At 39.9% G+C, this 16,713-nt stretch overlaps 1 long non-coding RNA gene across 1 annotated transcript; it reads left to right on the forward strand.

The window, feature by feature from the left end:
- Positions 1–830: 830 nt before the first annotated feature.
- On the forward strand, positions 831–11,953 carry LOC140488141 (uncharacterized). Its single transcript, XR_011963001.1, has 3 exons — positions 831–978; positions 3,144–3,258; positions 11,882–11,953. It is a non-coding gene; the product is annotated as an uncharacterized lncRNA (long non-coding RNA).
- The last annotated feature ends 4,760 nt before the right edge of the window (positions 11,954–16,713 follow it).

Raw genomic sequence — 16,713 nt, forward strand, 5'->3', positions numbered from 1 at the left:
CCTCTACCTTATAAGAATGCCATATTTTCCTGATAACAGATAAATATAATTTGTAAATACAGTAGAAGCCAAGTAGACTATTATCTTTCAGTTCAGGACTGTATTTTAGTCACCACATTATTGTTTCTGATTTTCTCCCTCTTCCCCTTAGAATGCTGACTTGAAATTGGTATATTGCATCTCTGAAACACCACTGAATTTCTATGCCTCTTGCGTGAATATTTTCTTTTGCATGTGACTTCAAACAGTCTGTTTATATCTTCAACCAATGCCCAAGCAATGCCTTTCACAGTCACTAGATTGTAGTCAAGAACAAAAACAATTATAATTTCAGTTTTTTAAAATCTCAAATACAATCAGAAGGATTGTAGTTTTGCCTCAACATGGACCGAAGTAGTGACCTGGAATGGACTGAGAGCATACCCCCAACTGGTCACATTCTTTCAAGCCAAAAATCCAACACAAAAATAAATTTTGGAATTTCCCCTGGAGTTTGACATATCTCCTTTGAATGAAGTTGCAAGAGGAATTTATTACAATAACAATTTATTTGCACATTTGTGTCAAATTGCTTGCTCATTCATGCCCAGGGTCATATCTGCAAGTTCTTTATACATTCTTAAGCTGCAGACTCATTTGGTCTCCCACATCTTTCTCTGGCACGCAAGAAGCAGCTTTTGTTGAAATCTCCACCTTTTTAATTGAAAAAATCTGTTCAGAGTATTTACTGCCCATCAAACAAGACCACATCCAAGTAGTGAAAAATAGCAGCATGAAGACAGGGAGGGGGCATACTGGATTCAAACAGCTCATTCTGGCATTCTCACAAAATTTGCTTGGCTGCTGGATTTGAACTGAGAATTCGAGAACTGGCCCACACTCAAACACAGCATTTCTTCCAAACACTTCTTCACGTCTGAGAAGGAGCCACTCTGACTGTGCTGTGGATACCTTGGGGAGGGGAAACAAGGAGTGGAGGTAGGAACAGAATCTAACTGCTTTTTTCCAAATTGAAAAACTCAGAATATGTGTGAAGTTTACAAGCTACAAGTTGGCAACTCAAAATTAGATGTAAACATAGACATGTGATATGAAACAATTATTTCGGATGTAGAGTGGGTTGAAGGCTTGTAACATTGTTCTACGTTGCTCACATACAAAATTCAGTTTCAACTGTTACTTCCCAGCTCTGCTCTTTTGCTCCTGTTTTCTGATTGCAAGTTAAAAAAAAAACATACCTTACTGCATGGGCCTCTCTTAGGCTGGACTCCAGTTCCTTGTAGGGTTATCCCAGAAGGTAGGTCTGCTCATCCATTCCAGTCTTGGGTTTTATAGCAGATCAGGCCCTCAAGAGGCAAGCATGCTTGCTGTCTGCAATTTGAAATGGTAGTCAGCCAAATCAAGGAGTGGATAAGGCAGTGGGGAAGGCCCCTGGAGTATGCCAGCAGCCAGGGAAATTGTCTGAAGTGGTATCTTCATAGCTACGTGTGTCAGCCATGATTTAACTGGTATCACACTAGCACCTGAATCTCTCAATTCTGAGTTCAATCCCACTGCAGGGCTTGAGCACAAAAATCAACGCAACACAGGATGCCACAAAATTTCAACAATAAGATCCTAGAAAATATAAATTATTTGCAATATCTTGGGATCCTCCTCTTAATGAAGTCTGGCATAAAAGGACAAAATCCATCATTGCCTCCAGTTTTCCAACTTAACTTTCAGCCAACTGAATATTTGAGGACTAGAATTTCAAACGTGAAACAGGTTATGGTTTACCAGGCAACAGTGATCCCCAAACTCATATTTTACAGACTAGGGTGACCTATAGTGGGAATCTCAAAGTACTGAGGAAGTATCATCAGCGACGTTGTTGTAAAATTGTCGAATTCTGTTGGCCACGAAGCAAGTGGAAGTTATTTCTATACTTAGTTTCTGTGATTAATGCAGTTAAAGGTCTGTTGTATTTAGAATATCTAGGCCTCAAAATTATGCCTCTGACTGTTTTTTTTTACTTATGCCATTCCTGACCTAATTGTAATCAAACCAACTTCATCCACAAGGCTATAACAATGTATAATCTGTGTGTACAATAACCTTTCTTCAATACAGACGTGTAGCACTGATAAGAAACTTAAAGGGAAATTGGGTGGAGTTGGGACTGAGTACAAGAATAACTTAGGAAGCATCCAAGGAAGTCTGTGAAACCTATCTTACTTAGCTTTAGTTCCAACTCCCACATTATTTGAGATATATTACTATGGTTAAGGTCAATTAGTACAGTATCTATCCAAGGATTATGTTGCATTTCCATCTGAACTCCATACCTTACAGGACAAAATAGTCATTTAATGCGAACAACAATGAGGTAATAATTAAGGACTTTGCCATTTGAGCATTTTGGCAGAAAGCAATTCCGGCTTTTAATGCTATACATTGTGTGATATAGACCAAACATTCCCATCTTATTCAACTCAGCAATACCAGGCAGGCTAAAATAACATTACTAGACTGACACACTTTCTAGGTCGACAACCAATAGAAACGATGGTGGCTTTCATTCTGTCTCTTATGATTGTATTTATATTGCCATCAGAGATTTGAGAGACCTCAACCTCTAGTGCCAGTGGTAAATTGACCCTTTTAGGTGACCTTGGAGCTTTGGGGAGCAAAAACATTGCATCATGGAATTTGTAATTTTGCCAAAGACTCCAAATCATTTCATATACGGAAAATGAGAGGTACCCATTCCAGAAGACTTTTCTTATTCCCTGAGGAATTCTTGTAAAATCCAACTTAAAGTATTGAATATTGCTTTTTTTTTGACAAACAAACTAACATCTCTCATCAAAGCTCACTGTAGGATAGGTGATGCTACATCTGCTCTCCTACATCTCTCTCTCTGACATCCCAACATTACACTATTTTTCTCATAGCTCCAAGTCACCATATTGGTGTTCGTGTCCTCCTCCCTCTAACCTATTGTGATGCAATAAAGTCCCAACACTATTTGTTTTTACAACAAATTTTTTTCCAACAGCTCAAAACCATGGAGTCACCTACCTCAGACAATTTTTAATCCTAGGCTTTTATGAGAACTTAATCTATCTAATGTTTTTCAACCACTCTTTTTCTTATTTCAGGGTTTCTTCGCTGTTGACCTAGCTGCTCACTTAGTGCCTCAATTTCAAAAGAATGTTTTCAACATGGATGATTTATACTGTGGTGCAGCAAAGCCCAGTACATTGAAATCTAAAGGTATGATGCATCTGGGGTTAGTGTCTAAAAAGCGCAAGGGCTCAATATGTGGAGGAAGAAAGTCTTTGTAAAAATTGGTGAGAGAGAGCATTGAGGTGGCACATGACTCAGTGCTTAGCACTGCTGCCTCACAGCACCAGGATTCGATTCCCACCTCGGGCAACTGTCTGTGTGGAGTTTGCACATTCTCCCCCTGTCTACGTGGGTTTCCTCCGGGTGCTCCGGTTTCCTCCCACAATCCAAAGATGTGCAGGCCAGATGAATTGGCCATGCTAAATTGCCCATTGTGTTAGGTGCATTAGTCAGGGGTAAATATGGGAAAGGGGACTGGGTCTGGGTGGGTTACGCTTTGGAGGGTCAGTGCAGACTTGTTGGGCCGAAGAGCCTGTTTCCGTAATGTTGGGAATCTAATCTAAAAAAAAATGCACATTGGTAACAATGAAAACAAATTGGTAGATCATAAAGTGGGATTTCTTGCAGGACTGAATTGCGATTTTTAACAAGGGAAGATCTGCGTTAAGCCTTAGGAACAAAAAGGACGGATGATGTGGGGGCTATAAAGTGGAATGAGATGTCACTTGAAGAATGCTGGGCAGTAGCAGCCTGAAATCAGATGTTACTATGTATGGTGATTGGAGGAAGAAGGGAGGAATTTAATCTAATGTTGTACTTACCTTCTAACGCTGCCATTAGCAGTAGTAGTCAGGCAAGTGAGACATTGCAAAGTAGTCTGAGGACTGTTGTTTTCTCTAGTTCCTGTGGAAACTACGGAACAGCAACATAAATACAGCAATATTATTTTTGAAGTAGGCTCAATGGTCCAGTTCATTCACAAAAAAGCATTAGCTTCTTTCTCACTTTGCTGAGAAAATTTCAGCAAATATCAGAAGATATGGCTAGACATTAAATCAGGAAATCTTGATTTTCAGGTTGTGCACATGAAATTGTTTGCCTTTGTAAATGTTACTGCAGAATCTGACCTCAGTAGGGCAGGTGCTTCTTCCTGCAGCAGTCTAGTAATATAGATGTAGCAGGGCAAAAATGAAGACTACAGGTGGTGGAGATCAGAGTCAAGATTAGAGTAGTGCTGGAAAAGCATAGCAGGTCAGGCAGCATCCGAGGAGCAGGAAAATCGACGTTTCAAGCAAAAGCCCTTCACCAGAAACCTGGGTTTTTGCCCGAAACATCGATTTTCCTGCTCCTCGGATGCTGCCTGACCTGCTGTGCTTCTCTAGCACCACTCTAATCTAGATATAGATGTAGCAGATGAGACAAATATATAAATTTTATAATTGTTCAGTATCGCTCACTAAAACGTTAAAACAACACCTTAAATGGAAAGTGACATGGAAATAAGAATTAAGGTGGATATTTGGGGTAGTGGGTTTGAAATCTGTATGTACTAATTAGGAGGGACCACTTGACCTGGTAAGTATGATTCTCATTCAATAAGATCATGGCTGATCAAATCATGATATCGACTACTTTCCTGCCTACCCTGATATCCTTTGACTTCTTTGTTATTCAAGAATCTATCTACCTTTGCTTTGGAAATATTCAAGTAACCTTCTGCACCATTCACAGAATTTCACAGCCTCATGACCCTGAGAGAAACAAGTTCTCCCAATCTCTCTCCTATTATTAGTAATATTGATGTAGCAGATGAAACACATATATCAATTTTATAATTGTTCAGAATAGCTCACTAAAAAGTTAAAACAACACTTTAAGTGGAATGTGACATGGAAATAAGAATTAAGGTGGATATTTGGAGTAGTGGGATGGAGATCTGTATGTACTAATTAGGAGGAACCACTAATAATAATTTTAAACTATCTTCAATTCTAGTCTTTCCCACAAGAAGAAAAATCCCTTCAGCATCCACCCTGTCAAGTCATCTCAGGGCCTTGTATGTTTCAATGAGATCACATCTCATTCTTAAACTCCAATGGATATAGGTCCAACCTTTCCTGATAAGATAATCTCTTTATTCCAGGAATCAATTGAGTGAACCTTCTCTGAACTGCTATGACTACAACTATATTCTTTCTTAAATAAGTACTTAAAGAGGAATACAATACTCTGGTAAGACCACACATAAAATTCATGTATCCTTCACTAAAACATTTGCACTTTTTATATTTTATTCCTCTTGTAATATACCACAACTTTGCATTTCCCTTCCTGCTACACCTACAGTACTAACTTTTGTGATTCATCACCAAGACACCTAGATTCCTTAGAACCTCAAAGTTCTTCAATTCTCTCTCTATTTAAATAATATCCTTTTTTTTTCATTCTCCCTGCCAAACCAGACAAGTTCACATTTTTTCTCACATTATATTCCATGTGCATTTTTTTTTGCTCACTTATAGCTATCTGTATTACACTGCAGACTAACCTTTGTGTCTTCACAGCTAATTTTCCTATCTATCTTTGTGTTAACACTCAGAAACTTGAATGATTGTTGTATTCACAATAAAAGCTAGCTGAAAATTCTTTCTGCACAGTGTTATGACTTAATTGGGATGAGTCTATTGATAATTGTGGCCCACTATTCCACAAACCATTACAAAATGTATAAATGTTTAAATGCCAGTGATATTACAAAAAGGCCAATTTGTGAGACTGCTATTCGGGACAAAAGTAATTCACAGCAGGTTTTGTGCATAGTAATATAATCATTTAATGTAACTCACTTAGTTTTAACAAAACAAATACAGAGAGGGAGAGAGGATTTTAAACTACTACTATGCAATTTAAACCATTCCCCATTCAAACCCCTAATAATCACAATAAAGACAAACAGTTTAACACATATGCAATGGATCACAAAAGAATATATAAACAGGGTAAATAAAATTTTGAAAATTACAAGTCCAGATGTCAGTGGTGGTTCGAATTGTTTCTCAAAACCATTTGTAATTTTTAGCACTGATGGCAAACTCATCCGAAGGGTGACAATCATCCTTTGATTCATCAGGTGGACATGGGTCTCTTCTTGGTTTTGCCATTTTTTTCTGTCACAGAGAATTAAAGAGCGATGGATGCTTTCTACTGGATCTGGAAGTTTCTCTCCACTGTGGTGACACAGGTTTTTTAAATACTCTACAGGTCAACCAATCAAAGACTGGCGTCGGGCAGAACTTAGAGTCAGAGTTATACCACACAGAAACAGACCCTCATCCATGCCGAACAGATATCCTAAACTGATCTAGTCCCATTTGGCCCCTTATCCCTCTAAACTCTTCCTTTTCATGTACCCACCCAGATGCTTTTTAAATGCTGTAATTGTACCCACCTCCACCATTTCCTTTGCCAGCTCATTCCATACATACGCCACCCTCTGTGTGTAAAAATTGTCACTCAGATCCCTCTTAAATCTTTCCTCTCTCACCTTAAACCTATGTTCTCTAGTTTTGGATTCCCTCACCCTAGGAAAAAAGATCTGTCTATTTACCCTATTCATACCCCTCATGATTTTTTAAACCTCTATGTGGTCAACCCTCAGCCTCTGACGCTCCAGGGTAAGTAGCCCCAGCCTATTCACTTCTCCCTATAACTCAAACCCTCCAATCCCAGTAACATTCTTGTAAATATTTTCTGAACCCTTTCAAGTTTAGGACATAGAACATAGCAAAGTACAGCACAGAACAGGCCCTTTGGCCCACGATGTTGTGCCGAGATTTAATCCTAATGTAAAATATGGTAACTTAACCTACGCACCCCTCAACTCACTGCTATCCATGTGCATGTCCAGCAGTCGCTTAAATGTCCCCAATGACTCTGCTTCCACCACCACCGCTGGCAACACATTCCATGCATTCACAACTCTCTGCGTAAAGAACCTACCTCTGACGTATCCTTTATACCTTCCTCCTAATATCTTCAAACTATGAGTCCTCGTACCAGTCAATCCTACTCTGGGGAAAAGTCTCTGGCTATTGACTCTATCTATTATTCTCATTATTTTGTAGAGCTCGATCAGGTCTTCTCTCTTCCTCCTTCTCTCCAGAGAGAAAAGTTCAAGCTTATTCAACCTTTCTTCATAAGGCAAGCCCTCCAGTCCAGGCAGCATCCTGGTAAACCTTCTTTGCACTCTTTCCAAAGCCTCTGTATCTTTCCTATAGTAGGGCGACCAGAACTGGACACAATATTCCAAATGTGGTCTCACCAGGGACTTGTGGAGCTGCAGCAAAACCTCGTGGCTCTTAAACCCAATCCCCCTGTTATTGAAAGCCAAAACACCATATGCTTTCTTGACAACCCTATCCACTTCGGTGGCACCTTTGAAGGATCTGTGCACTTGCACACCCAGATCCCTCTGTTCCTCCACACTGCCAAGAATCCTATCTTTAAACCTATATTCAGCATTTGAGTTTGACCTTCCAAAATCCATCACTTCGCATTTATCCAGGTTGAACTCCATCTGCCATTTCTCAGCCCAGCTCTGCATCCTGTCTATGTCGTGCTGCAGCCTACAGTAGCCCTCTATACTATCGATGACACCTCCAACCTTTGTGTCATCTGCAAATTTACTAACCCACCCCTCAACCTCCTCATCCAAGTCATTGATAAAAACTACAAAGAGCAGAGGCCTAAGAACAGAGCCCTGTGGGACCCTACTCAACACTGTCCTCCAGGCAGAATACTTTCCATCAACAACCACACTCTGCCTTCTGTCAGCCAGCCAATTCTGAATCCAGATAGCCAAATCTCCCTGTATCCCATACTTCCTGACTTTATGAATGAGCCTTCCATGGGGAACCCTATCAAATGACTTGCTGAAGTCCAGATACACCACATCCACTGCTCGACCGTCGTCGACCTGTTTTGACACCTCCTCAAAGAGCTTAATAGGATTTGTGAGGCATGACCTGCCCCTCACAAAGCCATGCTGACTGCCTTTAATCACAGTCATAAATCCTATCCCTCTGAATTCTTTCCAAAACTTTGCTGATTGGTGTGTAATTGCCAGGGATTTCCCTTCTTGAAAAGAGGAACAACATTCACCTCCTTCCAATCCTCTAGTATGACTCCCGTGGAGAGTGAGGAGGCAAATATCCTCGCCAGCGGCTTAGCAAACTCCTTTCCCACTTCCCGGAGCAGCCTAGGATAAATCTGGTCTGGCCCTGGGGACTTATCAATCTTAATGTTTTCCAAAATTTCTAGCACATCAACTTCACCGATCTTGATCTGGTCAAGACTGTGCCCCAGCTCCTCTAAGTTTTCGATTACAACAAGTTCCCTTTCCTTGGTGAAAACCAAAGCAAAAAACTCATTTAGGCCTTCCCCTATCTGCTCAGACTCCACACACAAGTTCCCTCCACTATCTCTGATTGGCCCTAACTTCTCCCTGATCATTCTCTTATTCCTCACGTATGAGTAAAATGCCTTTGGGTTCTCCCTAATCCTTCTTGCCAAGCCTTTTTTATGCCCCCTCCTGGTTTTCCTCAGACTATTTCTGAGCTCCTTTCTAGTAAGCCTGTAATCCTCTAAAGCTGTGCTCAATCCTTGCTTCCTCCACCTTATGTAAGCTGCCTTCTTCCTTTTGACAAGAAGTTCCTCTGTTCTCGTCATCCAAGGTTCCTTAATCTTACCCCTTCTTACCTGTCTCAGAAGAACAAATTTGTGTATCACTCGCAACAACTGCTCCTTAAATAGTCTCCGCATGTCTGCTGTGCCCTTTTTGTGGAACAATCGTTCCCAGTCTGTACTTCCCAACTCCTGTCTGATAGCGTCATAATTTCCTTAACAACATATTTCTTATAGCAGGGAGACCAGAATTGAATACAGTATCTTAAAAGTGGCCACATCATTGTCCTGTACAGCCACAACATGACATCCCAACTCCAACACTCAATGCACTGACCAATAAAGGTCATGCCAAATACCACCTTCACCACCCTATCTACCTACGGCTCCACTTTCAAGGAATTATGTGCCTGCAATCCTAGGTCTCTTTGTTCAACAACTCACCCAGGGCCCTACCATTAACTGTGTAAGTCTGACCCTGGTATGCCTTACCAAAATGCAAATCTCACATTTATCTAAATTAAACTCCAACTGCCACTCCCTTGGCCCATTGGCCCATCTGATCAAGGTTCCATTGTACTCGGAGTTAACCTTGTTCACTGTCCATTATCAATTTTGGTATCATGAAAGCAGTGCCCAAACAGGGTCCTTAACTCAAAAGAATCTCCATGTCACTCAAGCCTCAGATTCTTTCTCTAACTGCTTCGAAAAGCAACATCGTATTGCACAGCTCAAAACATCTACTTAATTTTTAATCATGATTTGATTTTTAAGTTGCAAAACTGTCCTGTCATTTCAATTAAAGTTGTTCAGTTTTCATTTTGGCGTATAATCCCAAAAAATAAATTATTAGGTCATTTACAAAATAAACCTTCCCATCCTTTATTATGATAGTTGAGTGATGGACATTTGCTGAATTGGTCCACAACTATGGGCAAAATACTGTAGCAAAATGTCATTGCCTTCAAGGCAGATCAAGAAGCTTACCACTTGCCATCATGCGCATTGTAATGATTTGCTGTTGACAATTAACCTTGTTAAAAACACAACCTATGAGGCCAGCAAGTCCTAGTGTGAGAATTGAAGTTGGAGCTTTTGTCCCAGAGATAAGACTGTTATCACTGCACCACAAGAACTCATTCTCTCTGACTAATTGAGAAGAATCTTATCAAAAGCACAGATATGCGTTTGGTGTTAGGCCTAAAGAAAACATTGAAAATGGCATGTTGGTTCAGCTGTCTGACATGCTTTCACCTCTGGCTAATCTTTCTAGAAACAGGTGAGAAATGGAAATAGATATTCGCCTGGCTGCAATGTGTAGCTAACTAGTATCAGTTAACTGGCCACCAGGCACCAAACTTACCAGATAAATGATTTTTTTTGCCAAGTCGTATGTTTACAATGCTTCCAAACTTTTTGATGGGTTTAATTTTGGAAAGTTGAAGATGCTTATGTCAAACATCTTGAAAAGTTTTATTAAAGACCATGTTTTTGATCGCAATTTGGAGGTACTGGTGTTGGATTGGGATGGACACCTATTGTTAAAAGCTATCTTGAGAATGTAACTTTAAAACAGTTCTGTGACTTAAGAAGGAACCGAAACTAACATGATCATTTTAAAAGATGAAAGACTCAAACTAAATGTGTTTAATATTACATTCCAATGACACTGCAATTCTGTTGCTATAAATTCTGCATCATGTGATTCTGCTTCACAACCACCTGATTAAAGAAGCTGCGCTTTGAAAGCTAGTGCCTCCAAATAAACCTGGCATTGTGGGATTTTTAACTACTTTTTTGATCAGTTGAATGAAGAGCTCAGATGACAAAGAAATCAATTCATGGCTTCCTGTGCACACCATGTGCACTAGACACAATTGAATATTTTTTCCCCATCACCAAATCACCCATAGTATTTTTTCCATCTGTTAACCACCATCAGTAAATCACCCACGTTTCCAATTGATACTCTTTGTGCAAAGCTCATTAAGGGCAATGCGAACCATCAAAGGTGAAGGAAAGGTAGAGAGGGGGGAGGGGGCTAAATCAAAATATGGATTATGATTACTGGCTGTTCACCATCTCCCATTTGGGTACACAATGGCCTGGTAGCTATGGCTGTAAATAATGTTAACATTTCCCTACAGCTTCAGAGGATATTTCAATCTTGGAAGGAGAGATAAAGCACTTTAGCCCCTGCAGTGCCCACTTCTCTCCAAAGGCATTGAGTATTGTTGGACACTGTGTGCTATCTCTCCAACTACATGCGGGCATGAAAGTAGTCACGGAAGAGGAACAGATAGTAAGCAGATATGACCCCCTTTCCACTGCCCACTGCCTGGACCTGTTAATAGCCAACTTTGCCAGGCTCAGAAGCAGAGACACAAGGAAGTCTTCTGACTTGCTCACATTCCCTCACACCAGATACCCAAAGATTGGGCTGAAGTGCAACAAAAAGTATAACAAAAGATTTTTCAAATAACAAAAAGGGTCTGCAATCCCCCCACAACCAATTTATACATGACCCATGGCCTCCACAGCACCACACTGAGGCAGTTTTGTGTTTCACTAATTATATGAAACTATTCATTAATTCACACATATTGTGTTCGGTTATCAAACACCTCCATCATTCTGGGGTGGTTTCAAACCCAGGTCTTAAACAAAATGTGCCAATCACCATACCAATGTGTATTTTCTGAGAATGAAGGATAATTTAATGAGAGTAGGACTTTGATATTGATAATTTGGTTGAAACCTTTCTGTAATGCTCAGACATGGCACGAGTTGCAAAGCTGAAACTTTTGTGGGAATGTTGAAAAAATATCTGATGAGTAATGGGACTCAGTGGGTCTGTTACACACGTATTACTGTTACACACATTTGGCACAGGAGTTATGTTGACCTTGTGTGAAGTGTAAAACCAATTGTTCTCCCTGGGAAGTTATTCCCAATTGCTAAAAGCATACTTTGTAGTTTTTGACTGTCTGATTCATCATCAGCATTAAAGTTCAGAATTCTTGATACATTCTGTAACTCTCTGTCTTCAGCTCCTATGTTAATATGTGGACATTATTCCTTCCTGAAGGTGGGATAATCTCAGAAGCATGCCAATCTGCCCAACAGGGAGTAGGAGAGCACATCTGGTGAAAGGAGTGGGAACTGTAAAGTGAATGAATTATATTAAACTAAAATAGTTTGAATATTTCCTGTTTATGAATCTTTTTTGAACTTGATGTCACAGAACAACAATGAGGCAGTCTGGTACAGCCATACAAGATCCTTGCAGTGTTAATGCTTCTTCCACTGTTAATAAAATCATGTGTTTTGCAAACATTAGAGCTTCTGACATCCTACACATTTAGGACATACAATATGGACTCACCTACATTAGTCTATCCTGAGCTCCAACAACAATATAACTACTGTAATTAAATTAACATTAATTAAAACCTATCTTTTAAAATAAGCTTTGGCCACCTACTATTTCTTTATGTGGGTCAGTTTTTTTTTCATAATAATGCATTGGGATGTTTTGGAAGCTGTCATTTCATTTAACCTCAGCATCTTTGGCCAGTGGTGATGATAGTTAGCCAGTGTATTTGTTCCTTCTGGATTCTGGTAAAGACAGAATTGGGTTTAATACAGAATTCCTGCTATTGAATATCTTCCTGTCATTACTCATTGTCTAGGCCAAAACATGAAGACTGGCCTTTCAGACTGGAACACCATAGGCTGCTGTCAGCTGTGTAATGATACATTTGGCAAAATACAGTGATTTTAAGAAGAAGACACTATTGGAAAGTAAATAATCTATATAAGATGGGAGAGCATATTAACTCTTAATATGTTGACATGGGAGTTTGTGCTACTAATTCACTGCCTTAACTTGTATTGTGGTGCAAAGGTATGGAGTGGAAACATAAATTACATTTGTGCACATACTCTTGAGGAAAGTAAAAAGCCATAAATTTCTTTCTCATCCTTGCACTAATGGTTTTGCAGCATAAGTTGAGTCAAACTCTTAAGTGATTGCTAGATTTATATAGGAAAATAATTGTCTAGTTTCAGAGAAATTAAATAGTATAAAAATGCAGCTTATTAGGAGTACGATAATTGAATTTGTCAAGACATTAGTCCTTGCTGCAGCTGAGTTATTAAAAAAATTAGCATCTACAGTGGTGAGAATGAGAGTGTGAATGCAAATCTGCAAAGTAAACAGATCCAGTAGGATATGCTGTGACAGGAATGAATTGAAGGAAATCTCAACTTTAGAAGAACTAAATAGTGTTAACAAAATGCTCCAGGAAGATACACAAACTTCTCTTGAGGGAATATGTGGGAGGACAATGTGTTATATTTTCAGTGTGTTATATTTTTCCACCCCCAAATAGCTAACCTTCAATTATTAGCAGGCTGTGAAGGGAGAATATTACCTCTATCTATTTGTCTGGAAAGAAGCTGAAAGGTGTTAAAATTGAATAGTTCCACTTAGCTGCTCTTTCCCCAGTGATTCCCTATTTAATGTTGCTCTGCTGGGAACCTTATTAAGAATTGCAATTAGAGCCCAGTAACATATATCCCATACATCCCAGAGGAGCTTTAACCTACTGTGAGTAGGATTCCCACTGTGACCGATAAAGCTGACCAAAAGCCAAAGCCCACTATGATAAGCTTAAACAGAAAAAGAACCATCCACTGAATGTCACCAGGAAATCTCTGTGGCCCCAGACACGGCATCTCAAACCATCTCTCCATCCTGCCCTCCCTTCATTTTAGCCATGAGACTCTCACAATATTACTCCTCCAAGACTAAAAATTCTATCATCAGCCTTCTCTTATGAACAAACGAACAAATTAAGACCAAGGGTAGACTCCTCGAGCCTTCTCTGTCATTTGATAATATTGTGCCCGATCCAACTTAAGCTTTAATGCTATTTTCCCTATATTCTTTGACTCCCTTGTCAATCAACAATCTATCTAACTCAACCTGAAAAATATTCAATGATCCAGCCTCCGCTACTCATTGGCAAGGGAATTCCATAGACTAATGAACCGCAGAGAAGCAATTTTGTTGCTGGTAGATGGTTTCCAGGTTCCTTGAAATCAGCTAAGATTCTGCACACAGCTCAATGATTATGTGTCAAAAGAATCTAAGTGGTAGCACTCTCAAGAGAGAGCTTCAAATCCACACAAAAGATATGAGTACAAATTCCAACTGACACTTCAGTGTAATGAGGAAACACAATAATGTCAGAGGTCCATTGTTGCAGAGATAATGTTAAATCAAGGCTCTTCTCAAGTGGATATAAAGGACCTCATCGTGTTCACTGAGCAGGGAGTTATCTTCTTCTGGTGACAATTGGTCAACATTTATTACTTGGCTGCTTTTGTTGTTAATGCCACCACTAGGTGGAGCAGAACACCTGCAGGCACATAATTTGGAGTAACATTTGCTGAGTGCCTGAAAACAATAATAATGTCTTTAAATTACTTTCACAACTTAATGGCAACACTAACATTATTTAACCATCTGTTTCCTTCTGAGAATGCAGAACTACAGTAGCTGTAGAAAACATAACCTTACCTCTCCACTGCCAAGCTCCTCCTGATCCTGTCAGAATTACAGCACTCTACGTTTTGCCCAAAATCTTCCATTACCATCCTTAATTTTATTACTGACTTTACAGAATTAATCTAATCAAGGTGCTGCAATGATTACTCAAATTCAGTTTGCATTGTGATTCATTATGTATAATCACCTCAGTCATATTCAGTGTGGTTGAATTATGGTAAAGCCTCCATTGTCTTACCAGACCTTAGGACTGCTCTCTCATTAGAGAGAAATGACTGGTGGTAGTTTATCCTCATGGACACCACGCTTCAGGCAAGAGGAGAGTTGAGAAGGAGAGACTTCAGCTGATATGGAAATTGAACCCACTTTTGGCATCACTTTGCATCTCAAAGCTAATCAACCCTTTTTAGTTGAATTAACTTTGTATGGTCAGTTAGACATTTCAGTTACGCTTACACAGACCCTCTCTCATACACATACACTCACACACTCACACACACACACCCTCTCATAGACATATACCACTTTACACTCACACACATACACACACTCTCTCACAGACAGTCATAACGCCTGCCCCACCACATCCCCCCCCCCACCCCCAATACCCACATGCACACATACACATATAAGTTTGTAGGGTGAATCTGTACTAGCAGACTTACGTTTTAGTTTGCTCAAACACTGCATGAATCCATGTAAGATTCTTTAAATCTGTTTTTTTAGATTAGAATCAGTCTGACCATTGTGGCACAGACAGTCTCACACAGGGCAGCTCACACCTTGGGGCATTATCTGGGCCGACATGACACCAATTGTTGAAGTTCACTTGAGAATGTAACTTTTTAAAAAGTTTTGCGATTTCCATATTAAAGAACTGAAACCAACATGGTCATTCTAAAAGATGAGAGACTTAACAAACGATCCAGGTCTTTTTCAATATATAATTTCAGTTACATCATGCTGTAAATGTTTGCTATAAACTCTGTGTCTTACCATCTTATACTCCACAACCACCTGATGAAGGAGCAGCGCTCCGAAAACTAGTGCTTCCAAATAAACCTGTTGGACTATAACCTGATGTTGTGTGATTTTTAACTTTGTACACTCCAGTCTGACACCAAATCTCCAAATCATGACATCTCAGTTAAGTGAACTGCTCAGAACTTTGCTAAAAAAGAAATTATTTTTCTTACACTAACAGCATGATGTCATGAGTACATCTGCAGATGTGTAGATAAAACAGGAAGATAATTTTTAATGGTGGCACCCTATCCTACACCAAGGTTTGATTTAGCTCAGTTGGCAGGATAGCTGGCATGTGATATAGAGAAACAGTGTTGGTTCAATTCCCACAACTGAGGTTACTATGAAGGATTCTCCTTCTCAGCCTGAAATGTGGTAATATCCAGGTTGAATCACCACCACCATGATCTCTCTCTCTCTCTCTCTCTCTCTATGGTCCACTAAGACTATGGTGACTTTTACCTTACCTTTTACCTTTCCAACATAGGTAGAAAGAGGGATGAGCTCCAGTGGAGTGACTATAGGAAATTAGGAAAGAAACTGAAAAGTAGGACCTCCAGGATAGCAATTTCTGGGTTATTACCAGTACCATGTGCTAGTGAGGCAAGGAATAGAAAAATAGGACAGATGAATGCGTGGCTAACTGGTGCAGGGTTTTGGGTTCTTGGATCATTGGGATCTCTTCTGGGGGAGGGGTGACCTGTACAAAAGGGACTGGTTGCACCTAAATGGGAGAGGAATCAATATCGTTGCAGGGAGGTTCACTAGTGCTACTCGGGAGGTGTGGGAACTGGGGGGGGTGGGGTTGGGGGTGTTTAACCTAGTGTGGCAGGGGACTGGGAACCAGAGCAGCAGATCAACAAATGGAGGGATTAAGGGGAAGATAGATGTTAGGACCAGTGAGTCAGAAAGGAAGGACAAGCAGAGACAGGTAAATAAACCGATGGTACTAATGGGCTGAAGTATGTTTATTTTAACACAAGAGTGTTATAGGTAAGACAGATGAGCTTAGAACCTGGATCAGTACATGATATTATGATGTTGTGGCTATTACAGAGACTTGGCTGAGAGAGGGACTGGACTGGCTGCTCAATTTCCTGGGTTTTGTAGTTTTAGACGAGATAGAGAGGAAAATAAAAGAGGAATTGCATTACTAATCAGGGAAAATGTCACATCTGCACTGAGAGGACATACTGGAGAGCTCATCCACTGAGGTAAAATGAATAGAGCTCAAAAATAGGATGGCTAAAATCACTCTTATAGGATTATACTATAGGCCCCCAACGGCCACTGAAACACTGAGGAACAATTATGTAGGC

This window comes from Chiloscyllium punctatum, chromosome 17 (assembly GCF_047496795.1).
Source record: "Chiloscyllium punctatum isolate Juve2018m chromosome 17, sChiPun1.3, whole genome shotgun sequence".
Taxonomy (NCBI): domain Eukaryota; kingdom Metazoa; phylum Chordata; class Chondrichthyes; order Orectolobiformes; family Hemiscylliidae; genus Chiloscyllium; species Chiloscyllium punctatum.